Genomic DNA, 18,486 nt, shown 5'->3' with positions numbered 1-18,486 from the left:
TTTTTCGAAACCACGAACTCTTGGACATGGGAGCCCTACCAACCAGTCCACCCGGCCTACCGATGAGTAACATTTTATTTTATAACCGTCGTTGAACAGCCGACCCAATTTCATGGGTTTACGACTACTTACGTTCAACTCCGTAGCCTTGTAATTTTGAAACAATCCAGAAGACAAGGAAACTCCTGGATCAGTACCCCCAGAGGTATTTATTTGTTGTGGGAACATGGAGGACTTTGAGACTCGACAGATTTAACGTGCATCAGTCACCATTTACTACACGGGGAGTCTTCGGCCGGCGAGGATCGAACCCACGACCTCTTGGATATGGGCCCAGCGCCCTACCGACCAGGCTATCCCGGCCTGATGAGTAACATTAGAAAACCTGTCTTTTGGCAACAAATTATAAAGGCAAGTGATGCCGTGAATTTAGCACGAAGGTTTCATAGATTTCGCCAATTGAAAGCTTGCAGAAGAGAATACATTATCTTCATCTCTAAATGTTAACGTAAAAACGCTAAAGGTTATCTACTCAAATTCACATAAATGTCCCTTAAAACTTACATTCACTTAAGCTCTTCAAATTAAATTGAATTGTTATATAGATCAGGCTAGTCATTAAGTCGTTTCATTTAGACTAGATATCGTAGGAACCGCCGACACTAATAACAGTTGGCGAAGATAAATTCGTTTCCTCTCGATTAAAGAATAACCAGTTCCTCCGCTTATTTGTGACAATGTTAAGTATACTTTAAAATCCGAAAACAGCTTCAACATCATCAGTCGGGGAGTGTCAGTTAGTGGTAAATAATCACCGGCTTTCTTTTTTATCCCATTAGCATTTTGATTTGTTACAGTCGACTTTCTGTGATGATCTCCGATTTCATTACCATTTCGTCTTTGGAAAACTAGGACATTGGTAAAGGACATTCATAAATTTCTGGATGTTGTTTTGGTTTTCAGTTATACGTTACTTACTTGAAGACAAGAATTAAGAATGTTTGTCTTCGGTTGGCAAGGACATTTAACTGCGTTTTTCGTTACCTTTCTTTCTTTTTTTTTACCGTTATGTTAATGAAGAAACAAATGAACAGTCCGTGAGAAGAGAATTTGTCTAAACCGCGACCTTGATATCCATGTAAACATATTCTTCTTATTTATTCAAGATATGTACTCAAATATTACTTTACAATGCTATTGTGCAAAAGTTAGATTAACATAAGGAAGTAATATCAGGAAGTGTATATATATGTATTAATTTGTGATACCGGAAGCCTGAGTTTGTCAGTGATTAATTCCATATTAAATAGTGTTAAGTTTTTTCAGCTTTCAGGAATTGGGGAGAGATTACCATAACATGAATTAGTGAAAACAGGAATAAATTTATCTTTTGTTTTTCCGACTGAAGGACATACTTCAAGGAGCTGACATATTACGAACGGTGTATGAAAAGAATCTTAGCTTGTTCTACTTAGAAAATTATGCAAAAAAATTACTAGCTTTGAAAATGTAATTGTTATTTCTAAAAAAGGAACCAACAAAAATCAATAATAAGATATCAATAATTTATACGGTTAATTTTGAGCACCATCTTGGTTTCAGTAGAGCATATGGCGAACTGAAATACTGTTATCTATTACATATAGAGCGGTCCATACTGATAATTGAAATACTTGTATCAGTAAAGTAAACTAATCTATATACTAGAAATTAGAGTGTACTACTTGTACTCTCTTATTTCTAGTTCCTCTAATGGGGAACTGGTACTTTTGACCAGGAATTTTATCAATTATAACAATCTTTAATGGTCTAAAACGGTATTATCCCTCTTTTATCTGGTACCTATAGAGTGGTTCATGCTGAGAATTAAAACACTTGTATTAGTGGAATAAACCGATCAATACTAGGAATTAAAGAGCGCCGTATAATCTATATAGGAGACCAGTGGAAATTTTTCGATTAACAAAATTTTTACTTGTCTATAAGAGGCATTGAAGCACAGTTATCTGTAAAGTGGTCCATACTAAGAATCGAAACACTTGTATCAGTAGAGTTAATTAATCTACATACTAGAAATTAGAGAACTCTATTTGCAGTAGACCAGGAATTTTATCAATTATTACAATTTTGGTATAAAAATGGTATTAGCGCTCTCTTATCTGGTACCATTAGAGAAGGGTGGTTTACTCTGAGAATTAAAACTCTTGTAACACACAGTGGAATAAATCGATCGATACTAGGAATTAGAGAGAAACTTTATAATATGTATAATGGATCAATGGAATTTTCTGAATTAACAAACTTTTTACAGTTCTATAAGAGATATTGAAGCACTGATATCTGGTACCTGTAGATAGAGTAGAGAGAGTTTGTAGGTGGTTCATGCTGAGAATTAAAACACTTGCATCAATCGAGCAAACTGATCGATACTAGGAATTAGAGAGCACCATATAATACACTGGTGGACAAAATTAAGGGAAAACATTTTCGCAAGATACCCGCAAACCGCTCCATGTGTTTGACAATGGTTCCGTGAATGCCCAGAGGTACAGGTAGGAGGTCCTAGAGCACTATGTGCTTCTTTTCAGGGGTGCTCTTCGCCCTGAGTTCATTTTTATGGATGACAATACGCGACCACATAGGGCTCTCATGGTTGATAAGTATCTGGAAAGCGAGAATAATCAACGAATGGATTGGCCAGTCAAATCCCCTGACCTGAATCCTATTGAACATGCTTGGGATGCTCTTGGCAGAGCTATTGCGATGCGCCAACCTCCCCCCAGAACCATTCTGGAGTTAAAAATTGCTCTGGTGGAAGAATGGGGGGAGGGGGTCTTCCACAAGTCCTCCTTAACTCCCTTATTAACAGCATGCACACTCGTTGTGCATGCTGTCTGTCTGTCAGGGGTGACCATACACCATACCAGAGGCAACACACACTGTAGAAGCCTCACTTTTATTGTCATCTTTTATCCTTAAGTTCAGACTACATTGGATTTATTGGCAATAGGTCTTGCCAGTGAATGGCACTTTCATTTTTGTTTTGCATACCCTGTTATCATGGAATAAGCTATATCCATACCAAATTTCCTTAATTTATATTCAGTATTTTTTGAGATATTTGGGAAAATGTCTTCCATCTCTTAATTTTGTCCACCAGTGTATATACAGTGGACCAATGGAATTTTATCAATTAACGAAATTTTGCTTGTTTATAAGAGGTATTGAAGCACTGTTATCTGGTACCTGTAGAATTGAGTGGCCCATTCTAAGAACATAATTTGTGTCAGTTATACCTAGTATAGATTTGTTTACTTTACGTAAACTAATTTAGATTTGTTTACTTTGCGTATTTATCAGTAAACTGATCTATATTAGGAATTAAAGGCCACTATTTTTAGTAGACCAGAAATTTGATCAATTATAACAATTTTTACTAGTTTACAAGAGGCATTAGTGCACTGTTATCCGGTACCTGTAAAGTAAAAAGGTTCAAACTGAGAATCAAAACACTTGTAACAATAGAGTAAATTGGTCTACGCTAGGAATTCGGACACAATAACTAGATCTGTTGAATATTAATAGACATCGATGTGAGAATTAAGTTCAACTGTTATTGATGAGAAAAATGGGTTCACTTTTCATTTTATTTTATAACCGTCGTTGAACAGCTGACCCAATTGTGGGTTTACGACTACTAATGTTCAACTCCGTAGCATTGTAAATTTGAACCCGATCCAGGAGACAAGGGAACTCCTGGATCAGGTATTGGGAAAATTTGCTTTCATGGTGGACTTTTTGATGGAACTAACCAGCATTTGCGTTACATGGTGAGGAAAACCTCATACGGTTAGCCTGACGGCAAAGGGATTTTAACCCATGATCCGTCTACCACTGAGGATATTTTACGTCAACACTGTGAATAGTGCAAACCGGGAGCGGAATCCTGCGACCGGCAACTGGGATTCGAGCCCGGTTCACCTCATTGGAAGGCAAACGCTCTATCCCCTGAGCCACCACGCCTCTTTCACATTTCATTGACAAATATATACAAACATGAAATTCACAAAATTTAAGAATTATAATCTCTGGTGTTTATTAGCACTTTAAATTTTAAAAAAATGAACCGCTTCGTGGCCCCTGGTTTGTTAAGTCGTGTAACTTTTGAGAAAATTTCTCTCATAAATATTTCGAAAAAATGAGATAAGAGTAATAATTTGAACAACAATTCGATGCAGATATGAAAACTGAAAGTGTATGGGAAAAACACAAGCATGCAAATGAAAGCATGTATAAAACCAGATGTATTCTTTATCATTCAGTGTATTTATTTATTTTTTTATCATTTTAGAATTAATAGTTCATTATCCTGAGAAAAATTTTAGATATACAGATGAAAAAGTCACGAGAATTAGTTATCAAAATGAAAAAAAGGATAAGCCATTTTTTTTTCTTGTTTTGCTTTATATAATAAGAGCTTGAAGTACTTATTTTTTTACCTATTATCATTAAAAAAATAAAAACTCTAATATTGTGCTGTACAATATTTCTGATGGGCTACAATAAGAACGTTCTTAACTGGTCGAAACTTAGTTATGAGCTTGAAAATGAAATTAAATGAATTGACTTGGTTGAAAGTTAATTGCGAGCTTAGTTAGGAGTTGCGTTAAGAGAGACCTACACCAGTTCAAACTTTATAACTGGCTAAAATGAAAACGTTCCACACTGGTTCAAATTTTGTAATGAATTACAAAAGAACGTCGAAAAATTATTCAAATTTTGTAGCAAGTAACAATAAAAACCTTCTTAATCAATTCAAACTTTGTTACGGAATGCTATAAAAACGTCCTAAAATTGCGCAAATTTTTAAACAGGTAATTATTAAAACGTCTTTAAGGGCGTCTTTATTAAAACGCCCTTTGACGCAGATGGGGCACTGGTGTCAGTTTTATATATTTTATTTCTGAAGCTTTAATTACAAGCAAAAATTTATTTTATTATTTTTTAATTGTACCATCTTTGGCGCTATCCTCGATAACAACAACAGGAGAAAAAGATATAATTTTGAAATATATAAGATCTTTAATAGTGATGATATCATTAAATCTATTAAACTAAGTAGAATGAGATGGGCCGGGCATGAGCCCTGAATGAACAGCATTAAGAGTCTTTAATGCAACCCTCTCCAATAAAAGGCCAAGAGGGAGGCCCAAAAAGAGATGGAAAGACTGTGTGGATGAGGATTTTGCCATCCTAAAGGTTAAGAACTGGAAAACAATTGCTGAGAGAAAGGCAGAATGGGAAAAGCTTCTGAGGAAGGCCCAGGCTCACAAAAGGCTGTCGTGCCCAATGCTGATGATCATGATGATTTTTTAATTGTAAACAGTTATAATAGTTTCTAAAAAAACTATTGAATTATCCGAATTAGTTTGTATTGAAAAAATAAAATGCAAAAAATGTAGTTTGAAATTTTTTTTCATTCATATACAAAAATGTATCAATACTTAAATTTATAGATTAAGAAAATTTCAATGAGGAATAACTGCTTCTCTTAAATTAGATCATTAGAAAATTATTGTTTGGAATTGAATCGTGTTAGGAAGATAGCAAGATTTTACCTATCACCCAGAAAAATGAAACCTATGTTACATGCTGTATTTTATAACCATACATCATTAAAGTACTAAATATAATATTTTTCCATTTATTTTGACCTAAATTAATACAAAATAAAGAAAAAGGTACAAAATTTTTTTCTAAATAGAATTTCTGCGTCAAAGAGTTAACTAATTCGAGCTCAGTAACAGAGTGCAACAAAAACATGTTACACAGGTTCCGAGTTTTTAAACGATAAAAATTATCTAAAATTGCTCAAATTTTGTAACAGGTTTCCTTAAAAATGTCCTAAAATGATTCAAACTTTGAATCGAGCAACAATAAAAAGTTTCTAAACTGATTTAAACTTTGTAACTGCCTAAAATAAAAACGTCCTAGACAGTTTCAAAATTTGTAACGGACTGTCATAAAAAGGTCCTAGGTAGGCTCCAAATTTGTAACAGACTTCGCTAAAAACGTCTATAAATTTGCTCGAATTTTATAATAAGTAACTTATTAAAGGTACAGGTAGCTTTGTAACAGGTAAAGTTCTTAATTGATTCAAACTTCGTAACGGACTACTGTAAAAACGTCTTAAAATTGCGTACATTTTGTAGTCCTATACGAACATATCTAACAAATTTAAATTTTGTAACTGCAAAGAAGAAAAAAAATTCTAAGCAGAGGTCTCTGTAAAGCACTACAATAAAAACAACCAAAATGTGCTCTGATTTTGTAACGGGTAACTATAAAAGCGTCTAAAGTTGTTCAAATTTTATAATAGGCTACTATAAAAACACTAAAATGGTTCAAATTTTGTAAAAAGTAGCAATAAAAAGGTGCTAAATTAATTTAAACCTAGTAGCGGGCTAAAATGAAAATATCCTAAAATAAGAAAGAAAAAAAAAACACTTGTAAATTTTGTAAAAGACTGCTTAAAAAAACGTCCTAAAGTGATTACAATTTGTAATAGGTTGCAGTAAAAACATTCAAAGCAAGGTTCCAACTTTGTAACGGACTTTTATACTAACTATGCATTGGACTTTTATATACATTCTAAAACAGGTAAAAAGTGCTTTACTAATTCAAACTTAGTACTACAATAAAAATGTCTTAAATTGTACAAATTTTGTATCAAGTAACTATAAAATAGTTCTATATTATTAACGTTAAATTAGAAACAGACTACTATCGAAACGTCCTAAAATGAGTCAAAAATTAGTAACGTTAAATTAGAAACAGACTACTATCAAAACATCCTAAAATGAGTCAAAAATTAGTAACGTTAAATTAGAAACAGACTACTGTCAAAACGTTCTAAAATGAGTCAAAAATTAGTAACGTTAAATTAGAAACAAACTACTATCAAAACATTCTAAAATGAGTCAAAAATTAGTAACGTTAAATTAGAAACAGACTACTATCAAAACATTCTAAAATGAGTCAAAAATTAGCAACGTTAAATTAGAAACAGGCTACTATCAAAACGTTCTAAAATGAGTCAAAAATTAGCTACGGGTCGCATTAAAAACGTTCGAAGCAGGTTCAAACTTTGAAACGGACTTCTATAAAAATACCCTAAACCGGTTCAAACTTAAACATTAAAAGAACTGAGATTTATAAGATATTATTTTATGTTTTTTGACGTAATATTTCATGCTATGGGGTTGTCTCAAGATTTAAAAATAATAAGGTCAGTGTAAAATTAAATTAGAAATAACTGTCAACTTTCCTCTAATTCTAAAAGTAACATTTCCTTTAATCCCAAGAATAACAGCAATAACAACTAATTTACATTCCCTACACGATTATCAAAGCTTTAATTAATTAATTAAGGTAGAAAAAAAACCCGTTTTAAAAGACAAGAATTTAAAAATTGGATTTTATCCGAAAAAAAAAAAACGCCGGTTTTTACTCGCAGTTTCAGATAAGAGATTTTGATATTCATCGCCATGTTTGTGTAATAAACTGTTTGTTATCCAACCTTGAAGAGTGGTTTGTTACTCATTCTCTAAGTAATATCAAGTATTAGTTTAAAATAATAAGATTAAAATTCTGTACATTTCAATCAGCATTTTTTTAAGCATTTATTTTTCAATTGATGAAATGAGATGTTTTTAGAGATTTGCGATCAATTAGGTTTAGAAATATCAATTAGTTTTTGTTATACTTTTTTTTTTACAATTTTTATTTATTCAATTGAACAAGTGATCTAAAATTAAAAAATTTGAGTCTATTTTCTATTCCATCGAATTCGAAGTTCTTGAAATAATTGAAAAACATAGATTTTTCTAGTAATGACGCTAATAGTCTATACAGTAATATGTATATAGTTAATACAATAATTATGTATAGATAGAAACGTTATAATTAATACTATAATTTTGTTATACGTAATTTCAAGTATTAGTTTCATTTTATCGCCAATTAAGTTTAGCTTGTTTCTTCCACCTTGTTTCTTAATTACGTCAACAATTAGTTGATCGAAAATGTAAAAATTTTACGATTGGATTTTCAATTCGGTATTTTATCGAAATTGAGATTTTTATTATTATTATTATTTCCAATGGCAAGGCAGGAACAAATTTAAAAAGTAATATAGAAACAATTATAAAGATGTAAATTAAAATGCTTAGAAAAATTAAAAAAGAAAAAAAAAAAAGAAATTAATTCTTTAACTATGGCACTACAATTTATATCTATATCGTGGTATTATAATTAATGCTAGAATGGGGTGTTACACTTGATTTCAAATATGAGTTTAACCCCTTAACGATCGGTGAATTTTCAAGAAAACGGTCATAAAAATGCCTATTTTTTTGGCTTTTGTATTTGTATTACGTATTTGATTAGTGCTGCAACTAGTTTAAAATAAACTGCCTACAATTACCTTAAAAATATCCTGATACTGCCAGGTGTGTAAAATGAGAAATAAAATGTTTTCCGGGCAAAAGAAATGAATTAGTTTTATTCTTATTGGCGCGTTACTACTGAACACTCCAGTCCGTCAATATCACGGGAGCGAGAAATAGCGGGCGAAATCTCACCCCGTCATTTTCACGGGAGCGAGAAGGAAGGTGTTAATATTATCATCAATTAAGTTCCATACGCCTCTTTTACAATTTTTCTTAATTTAACAATTGACCAAAAACGTTTGGCTTTTGATAGTGAATTTTATGATACGTAATGGAAAAATATTTATTTTCTAACAAAGGGAGCTATATTTTAAGTCTGTAACGGTGTTATTGTGTATTCGTAGTAATATTCTACTGCTATACTTAATTTTAAGCATTAGTTCATAACCGTCAATTAAGTTTTGTACATTTTTATCACAATTTCTACATAGCACTCTATCGCATTCTATTTAAAAATTGTTGCCTAAATGAAAGTGAGCACGTCAGAAATAAAATTATAGCGTCCGAAATGCAGTACTGTTTGAGGTGCCCCTTATAGTGTTATAAATTTGAGGTAAGAAGAGAGCACCTCAGAATGCGTATGGCTGGTTAACCAGTTCGAATGATAGCATTAAAAGTGAATGTAAAGTCGCACTGAAGATAGATGCGTCGAGAACAAAGCAACGCGTAGTTGCATAACTTTAAATAAGAAATGGTGAACGTAATACGGCCATTTATTAGCAAATGTTTGTAGTTTATGGCGGACGCTGCTTAAGACAAAATGACCCTGTGAACAGATGGTAAAATTTTTGTAAAAAGACGTGGTATCAGTTTCGGATCTGCCAAGGGACAGGCAAACAAAATGATTTCCTATGAATTCAGTGCTCCTACTGATTAAATTATTAGAGGCAATTCAACAGTTACGACTTGTTACATTTATGCAACACATTGTTCTATATGAGTAAAGGAACGGGGTAATCAGTTTCTGTTATTAAAATTTGTACTACTTCGCGTCGTTCTTGTTTCAGACGCGTCCATTTTAGCTCGACATTCACTTTAAATGCTCTCATGTGAACTAGTCAATTAGTTATGCGTAATATACATTGCATTGCACCTCACTTTCCTTTATGGGGAATCCTGAACGGTGGCGCTGCTATCGCTGGACCGATCAAGACAAATTCAGGCCCAAGGCCCACCAAATTTTCTGGGCCCCTTGCAAAATATTTTGAAATAAATTACTGAAGATTAGTCCTAACAATAAAAAAGAATGTATTGAACTGCATGATTCAAGAGAAACATTCTAAGAAATTTTGAAAGCAGACAATTGAAGATTATATTTCTAAGATAAAACTTACAGGTATCTATAAATTAAAGCAAAATATAACACAACAAAACAATGTTCTGTCAAAATAAAAATAGTTTGGTGACCACAAACAGTGATTTTTGCTATAAGTCACTGATAAGCTGAATTATTTTTTAATGTAAGCTGCAATTATTTATTATTTAGTACTTAAACCAACTCAAAGCTGGCCTATCTGTCCTTAGACTTTTTACTAATTTTTGAGGCCCTTCAGAAATTGTGGGCTCTAGGCCCATGCCTATTGGGCCAAGGCGATAATCAGGCCCTGAATGGCTCGCTTTACATTTGACCAACTCTCATCTCATCTGTATGAGCTCATCTGTAAGTATGATTGATAAAAAATGGGGAAAAAATTTAAAATTTGGTTTGATTTGAAAAAAATTATTATTAGTATTTATTTCTAAAAATGGCACTGTAATTCATGAATATAAAAATATTATAGTTATAGACATAATAGTGTTACACCCAAATTTCTTTAAAAAAAATAGATATTAGAAAAACGATGCATACGTTTTATCAAAATAACTATAGATGTTCAAAGAAAAAAGCAATGAAATCCAATTAATATGTCTATAAATTACTAATTAAAATTTGAAAAAAAACACACATCACAAGCCAAACATTTACCATCAAAATAAAACAATTTTTTTCTCCGCTTATATTAAACGCCCTTTTCTAAGAACAATGTCTAGGCAATAAACATCAGGCTACGCCAACATGTTAAAGTTGTGAATCATGCAATGTACAGTGACTTTACTTAAGACACCTGTTTAAATTTCTGCTTGCATTACTAACTTCGTTACATGTTCCATCGACCAATGGGGATCATTCTAACGGGACTACGTACAAAGGATACTGGGAGATGAAAATGGTTTATTTCGGGGTATTTTCATCAATTTCGCGGTCGCTGAAACCATTTCTTTGCCGTCAGCAGTTGACTTTAAGAGTCAGGTGTGGAAATTTGTTTTATAGCAGATGATGGAGATTCTAAATGTAGGAATGAAAACAAAAATAAAACTGAATGTCTTTTATGGAGTGCGTACGTGTAATATGAAAATTCTGCAGAATTTGACTTATCATTTGAAAGCAATAAAGAAAATAACCTCTTTGAGAGAAAGTGTTTCTCTTTAAGATTATTAATTTATTAAATTATAATGATTCATATTTAATGATTGTCTTTTATGATGTGCGTACGTGTAATATGAAAATTCTGCAGAATTTGACTTATCATTTGAAAGCAATAAAGAAAATGACCTCTTTGAGAAAAAGTGTTTTTCTTTAAGATTATTAATTTATTAAATTATAATGATTCATATTTAATAATAAATAAAACTGAATGTCTTTTACGGAGTGCGTACGTGTAATATGAAAATTCTGCAGAATTTGACTTATCATTTGAAATCAAAATTAAGAAAATAACTTCTTTGAGAGAAAGTGTTTCTCTTTAAGATTATTAAATTATAATGATTCATATTTAATGATTAACAAAAATGATTGTCTTTTATGATGTGCGTACGTGTAATATGAAAATTCTGCAGAATTTGACTTATCATTTGAAAGCAATAAAGAAAATAACTTCCTTGAGAGAAAGTGTTTTTCTTTAAGATTATTAATTTATTAAATTATAATGATTCATATTTAATGATAAATAAAACTAAATGTCTTTTACGGAGTGCGTACGTGTAATATGAAAATTCTGCAGAATTTGACTTATCATTTGAAATCAAAATAAAGAAAATAACTTCTTTGAGAGAAAGTGTTTTTCTTTAAGATTATTAATTTATTAAATTATAATGATTCATATTCAATGATTAATAAAGCTGAATGTCGTTTATGGAGTGCGTACGTGTAATATAAAAATTCTGCAGAATTTGACTTATCATTTGAAAGCAATAATATTAAAGAAAACAACTTCTTAGAGAGGAAGTGTTTCTTTTTTAAAGAATGTTAATCTATTGAATTATAATGATTAATATTTTATGATTAATAAAACTGAATGTCTTTTATATGTTCTTTTTAATTTCACCACGATGCATATTTAATGCTTTTACAAATTATTAATTTAAAGTAGTTATATGTTAATTGTATTATCTTATTCATAATTACTGTCTAGGGGACCTGGTTGGTAGGGCATTGGGCCCATGTCCAAGCGGTCGTGAGTTCAATCCCCTCCGGCCGAAAACTCTCCGAGTAGTGCACATTAAATTTTTCGGGTCACAAAGTCCTCCAAGTTCTTATAGCAAATTGATGCCTCTGGGATTACTGTATTGAAGATTGATAATTCAGATCAAAATTACGATCTGTGGATGAATGAATGGGTCCACGACAGGCTGTGACGTGTGTGACTGAAGTCGTATTCTTGGGCATAGATGGGGCTTTTGAAAAACAAGAAACGCACCCTCTGCCTTAAATTCCCTTGGCTTCACCAAGCAGGCTTGCTTGGTAAATGGCATTAGAAACAACAACAACATAATTACTGCCTCGATAGCGATTTTAATATAAATATGAATACTGAAGAAGAAAAAGAATTTTAGAAAGAATTGGAAACCAATCCAGAGGACGAACCACAAGAGGACGTACATCAATTGGGTACTTGCACTTCAAGAAGAAGATCACCGATACCCACACACGTGACCTATGAAGTCAGCTAATCGTTCACCAGCAAAATGGCGTGCTAAAGTTGAGCTAAGTTTCTCTAAATAAATTAAAATGTTAATTAACGTGAAGTTAATTAAATACTAAGCCGTTTCGCACATCGAATTCGCAGAAATATAATTCTTTCTTGTCTATTTCTTTTACTTAGCTTACACTTATTATTTGTTAATGCATTTTATTGTCGCCGTTATATATTTTTGTTTTGTGTACCTGGCAACTTCGATGCATAATTAATTTGTTTATGTACCATATAATTTCGTGGCTGTCTTTATGTTAAGTAAGAATTACGTACTGAAATAATTGAAATCTTTGTGAAAGAATATAGAAAGTGTCGCTTAAGAGAATTGATACTTGACGGGCTTGGCTTACACAAAATAAAATGGAAAGATCAGTTGCTAACGTAAACAAATGCTCCGTTTCAACAACCAATTAAGATCGAGATACCCACACTATACGCCACTTGCAGGCATTCCGTATCCCAGTGTTTCCCAAAGTGTGGTACACGTTCCCCCAGGGGTACGGGAACGGTTTAGCTGGGGTACGCGTTCTTATGCGAAATATCTTGCAACTAACGAAAATTTTATTTAAAAATTAAAAACCAAGATTTGATAATTTACAAGATTTGATAATTTTCAAGATTTGATAATTGATAATTTACGTTTACGTATTTTTCTATTGGCTATTTTTTGCAGAGCTAACAGTTAATAATTAGTGGTGTCAACAGCCAGTTGTGATTTTAAACTTTTGTGGAGTTTTTTATAGTAAAAAATAATTCCATTTATTTATCAGTGGTACACAGCATTACGAAAAATTTAGAAAGGGTACACAAAAGTTCGGGAAGCACTGCCGTATCCCACTGATGCAGATTTTGCAACCAATGACTTGACATGTTATGGTGTTTATAAAGGCTTTTCCGAAAAAAATAATTGACCACAGAATAGCCACCAGTGATTGCAATTATAATATCACAATTGTCTCATGTAATTTTGTATTATTATTTTCAGTTTTGCCTAACTTTTATTTCTTTAGCTTTGATTACATATTTATTTGTCTTATTTATTTTTTTGTTTTTTATTTCTTTATAATATTATTTATTTATTTATTTTTTGTTTTTCTAAATTGCAAACATTTTATGTGAGAATCAAGCGAGGAATAAGTATTTGAATATTTATTTATTTATTTTTATTTTCGTTTTCTATGGAATCTATTTCGCTCAAATTTAGGATTTCGTCATTAAAAATTATATTCTGAAAAAAATCTATGCACTTTTCGCATTTAAATTTCACGAAAATTTCATCATTAGTACGCAATTAAATGACTAATTATGTATTTTTAATCTTAAAGCAAAGAGAAAAGTAAACAGTGATTTTAACCTGTATTAGAAAATATTTTATTTCTTTTGTTGAAATTAAAAATTTGAACAATTACAGTCACATGAAATTAGTAAATAATAAATTAAAAAGATTTCTTTATTAAATATTAATATTTTTTTATACGTAAGTATAGAATACCTCGTCTGTCATACATATGTTTTCGCTTTGAGCTGTAATGATATATATATTATATTTATCATGTCTTAATATTTTATAAAAATACAAATTATTATCGTAATCTTCATGTTGTATTTCTAGAAATAATAACATTTAACTTTAAAAATATTTTTTAAAAAAATCTTAAATATTTATTTAATTAATTTATTCTAAAATGTTTAATGAATTATTTTTAACATATTCTATGAAAATTAAGTTAAAAAAAAATTTTTAAGACACATTCGAATTCAATCTTATGTGCATATCTAACAATTTAGATTTTATATAAAATTAAATATCATTTATTTTGTGTTTCATCTAAACAAAAATGCGCAATGCAAATTAAATGTTTAATTAACAAAAGATCTTATTTTTGTATTTTTTCAGGCATTCGGGTAATGTCAAAATGTTAAAGAGCAGGAAAATTCTGCATTTTATAAGTAATGAGCAATATAATAAATAAATTACAAAATAAACGAACAACAAAATTAAACCATAAACAAGTTTATCAAAATTTACGGAAATTATCACTGATATAGCAGCAAAATAATTTATAACCCGAAAGTATAAATAATAATAGGTAATATATGAGCAATGAGAAAAAGAACATCTTTAAGAAAAACAAGTCTGAAAATTTTTTTTTTTCTTAAAGCCTTCCTAACTTACCGATTGCTTTCATAAGTTATTTATATTTTACTTTGATAAAAATAAAAGCTGGTCTAATTTGTATGTGAAAAGAAAGTTCTTGTTTTTCATTCTGAACCGGATCAAAAATAGTACTCGAATTTTTTCGAAAACATATAATTGTTTATAAGTTGTAAAATATGCAAGTTGGAAATGAAAAGATAAAATAAACTTAAAGAAATAAGTTTTTTTCTATTCATCGGACTACAGCCCGGAGGAGAACGAAGAGAAAGCAGTAGAAAAATTGTGCATATTTTAGGCTTCGTTGGACCAATAAAAATGTTTCCCTTACTCGCGTGTTTCCAGGATTCAAGGTCAACTTTATGACGTCACAAAATAGCGGCAGCCTTGAAATGCCCTTTTTGGCGAGCAAAGTCATAAACAAGGACAACCTCATGCTGACTACTATAATATAGTAGCGGGAGTTGTAAAACACGCCGCTTTCTCTCTTTACGCTGATTTTGGCGGTAGAATATTTTGGCTGGCATTGCATCCTGGATAGGCAATTCCAGCTTTAGCTTTCGATTTTTTTTTTTACCTCTTCTTCCTTAATCGCATTCAAGCTTTTATTGAATAATATTTATTACTAAATCCGGATGGGTGGAAAAAATATTATACCTACAATTAGATTTAGGCGAAAGGAAATGTTTATTATTTCAATTGTAGAGCTGTATATTTTTCGTAATAGTTCCTCATCACATATGCAAATCGTTTCTGTAAACGTAAACAATAAATGCTAAATAAAGTGGTATTTATGAAACTTCATTACAAAAAAAATAATTAAGAATCGACTATTAATTTTTGAAGTGTTTGGTTTCATTTATTTTATTTTAATTTTGTATTGGCAGTCTATAACATTGCACAGTGGGCCAGCATCCAAGGTTTCATGGCCAAAATTAGTATTTCGAGAAAATTTGTTTCAAAATTTGGGTTTTTTTTTTATGTGCAGGTAAATTGAATTCATAGTTGAAATACAATAAAAATACCAAAAAAAAAAATGGCGGCTGAAATATGGCGAGCAAAAATAACAAAAATAATATAGCACGTTTAAATAATTAAATATAGCAATGAAAATGCAATAATTTTCGTAATTTTATATTAAAAATGAAAAGCAAATTATATTTCCGAAGTAATATTACAAAATAACGCGAATTAATTACAAAATAACGCGAAAACACGAAAAAAACAAACAAAATTTTGGTTTTTCGGTATAATTAGTTCACCTTTGCATTACGGGCAAAATGGGACAGGTTTTTTCGAAAGAAGAAATATCAAAGAAGACAACAAAAAAAAATTTAGCTAATGATCTCGTGGAACTTTTTGAAACTAAGTTTCGAAAGTCATTCAAACATTGTAAAATGTCAAATGATAAGACATAAACTATAAGTTTGTCAAGAGTATTAACTAATCCAACAAATTGAAAAATAGTACTATAATTTCAGACTAATTACTCTGATGAAAATGTAACAGTAAGGTGAAATTCCTATATATATTTCTGAAATAAAAATTTGAAAGTTACATTTAAAAAATATATTTTTAACATATTTTTCATTACATTGTACTCTCGTCGGTCCAAAAAGTAAATTATAATGTTTGGAATGATTATGAATACTTAATTTAGGCTATATTGAAACTGCCTATACATATTTTAGTTGAAAATTTAATTTTTGACTTTTGGCAAAGATCATGGTCTTTTGGCCCACAGTGCATTGATTTAAACTTAAAGCCTTGATAATAATTAAGTTTGTATGAAAAATCACAGTAAATTTATGATTCTATCTGGTGAAAGGAATTAACATGAATTTTTGCAAAAACTTTCTGTAAATGCCTTAGAAAATTGAAGACCAAAATTTTAGTGTATATAAGTACTTTTCTTATGTTTCTATGAAATATTTTTGTTACAAAATGCGATTTTCCTACGCGTGGATTAAAAGATTATCCATAAAATGTAACGAACGCAACGGCGATAGTTTTTCCCAGAAATTTATTGTTTGAAATAATTTAATGTCTTAAAATTTAATGAAAAAAGTTAGTATGCATTGAATTTATTGAAATAGAAATGTAAATTGCATTAGTAGTGAATACTTAGTGTATATGAAAATTATCAGTAAAATTCATAAATAGCTGAATACGTTATTGCTCTGACCTATTAAGAAATGCCCATTACGTATGGATAGTATACTTTAACATGATATATATACATTGAAACTAAAAACAATAAAAAAAAATGTGCGGAGGAGGAAAAAATCAAAATCATTATTTATTTTTTTTTAAATTTAAAACGCTCAATTTTGTAAGAAATATTATTATATTTAAAAAATTTTTTAATTAGATATTTCATTTTTTGTTTTATAGTGTTTGTAAATATTGAATCCAATAAATAGGCTAATTTATGGGCAATATTAATTTTTAAATAACTGCCAGCTAAATATTGCTACGCATTTGACAAAAACATTAAAAAATATAATTTTTTAAAATAAAAAATACAATTTTGATCAATTATTGTGTTGTCTATTTCAGCGGTTCTTAACCTATGGGTCGCGACCCAAAATTGGGTCGCGAAGCATATTTCTTGGGTCGCGCTGAGTCGAACCAAAAAAGTTAGTAATACACCAAATAATAAGTAATACCAACACCTCCTAGAAGAAGTCATTGTGGCTTACTCAGCCTAATTTTGACTTTTTTTTGGGTCGCGACATGAACATATTTCTCAAATTTGGGTCGCGGTTTAAAAAGGTTAAGAACCACTGGTCTATTTCATAGACATATATATTTATAAAGGGCGAGAGCTAATTACCTCGCCAAATGCGATAAAATCGTAAATTTGGCGAATAAAATTGTGTTTTGGCGAATGATTTTTTCCACCTGTATTTTTTATTCGATTACAGTAATTTTCGGTAGATGCGCCACACAACCAATTAGAATTCGGTCCAAATAATATAAGCCTGAAACAAACTACCGTAAAATGAAAAAAAATTAATCATAAAAAATTTTTAAGATTTGCATTTGGCAAAGAATTGCGAAAATCTACAAATACTTTCGATATTTAGCTAATTTGCAATCTAATAATTTGAAATCCTTCGCTGGGCATATATATATAGATATATATAAAAGAGAAACATTAATGGTAAATGAGATTAATAAAATTTAAAACTAATTTAAAAATAGAGAGAATAGCTCAAAAATACGTTTTCAGATATAAAATTAAATAGTCAAGTCTGTAGTAAATGTTTTTTTTTTGAAGAATCATGGAAAAAAAAAATCACCGGGAAAAAAACATCCATCTCATTAACTGCTATTTAAGTAACGTTTGATTGGATTCGGACCGTTGAAACTGATTTTAACATAATTAAATAATTATTCGACCACAATTAGATTAAGAATTGTTCTCTTTTCTTCCGATGCTTTTTCTTCGAATATTTTTTAATCTAGTTATTTAAATTACCATGACTTCTGCTCTGATTGAGATGGAAACGAAATTCAAAAGGGTAAATTGGAGAAATAAAAATTCTTTTATTTTATGGTAAAATCTGAAAATGGATTGTCAGTTATTCAACATTGATCTAAAATTGTATTCCAGTTCCTAAAGATAAAGAAAAATGGTTTTTCGTTCGAACATTCGGTAATAAATTTGTATACCTTTTAATATTTGGTCTTTATCAATTATTCTGTATAATCAGCTATAAGGGGGAAAATGACCGATGAAAAAAAAAAAGTATTTTGAAAAGACTGCAATTCAAATTTTTTTTTCTCTTCAAAATAAACTTTT

Source organism: Parasteatoda tepidariorum, chromosome 10 (assembly GCF_982258835.1).
Source record: "Parasteatoda tepidariorum strain Cologne lab strain chromosome 10, Ptep-v5.0, whole genome shotgun sequence".
Lineage (NCBI taxonomy): Eukaryota > Metazoa > Arthropoda > Arachnida > Araneae > Theridiidae > Parasteatoda > Parasteatoda tepidariorum.
This window is presented reverse-complemented; position numbering follows the sequence as displayed.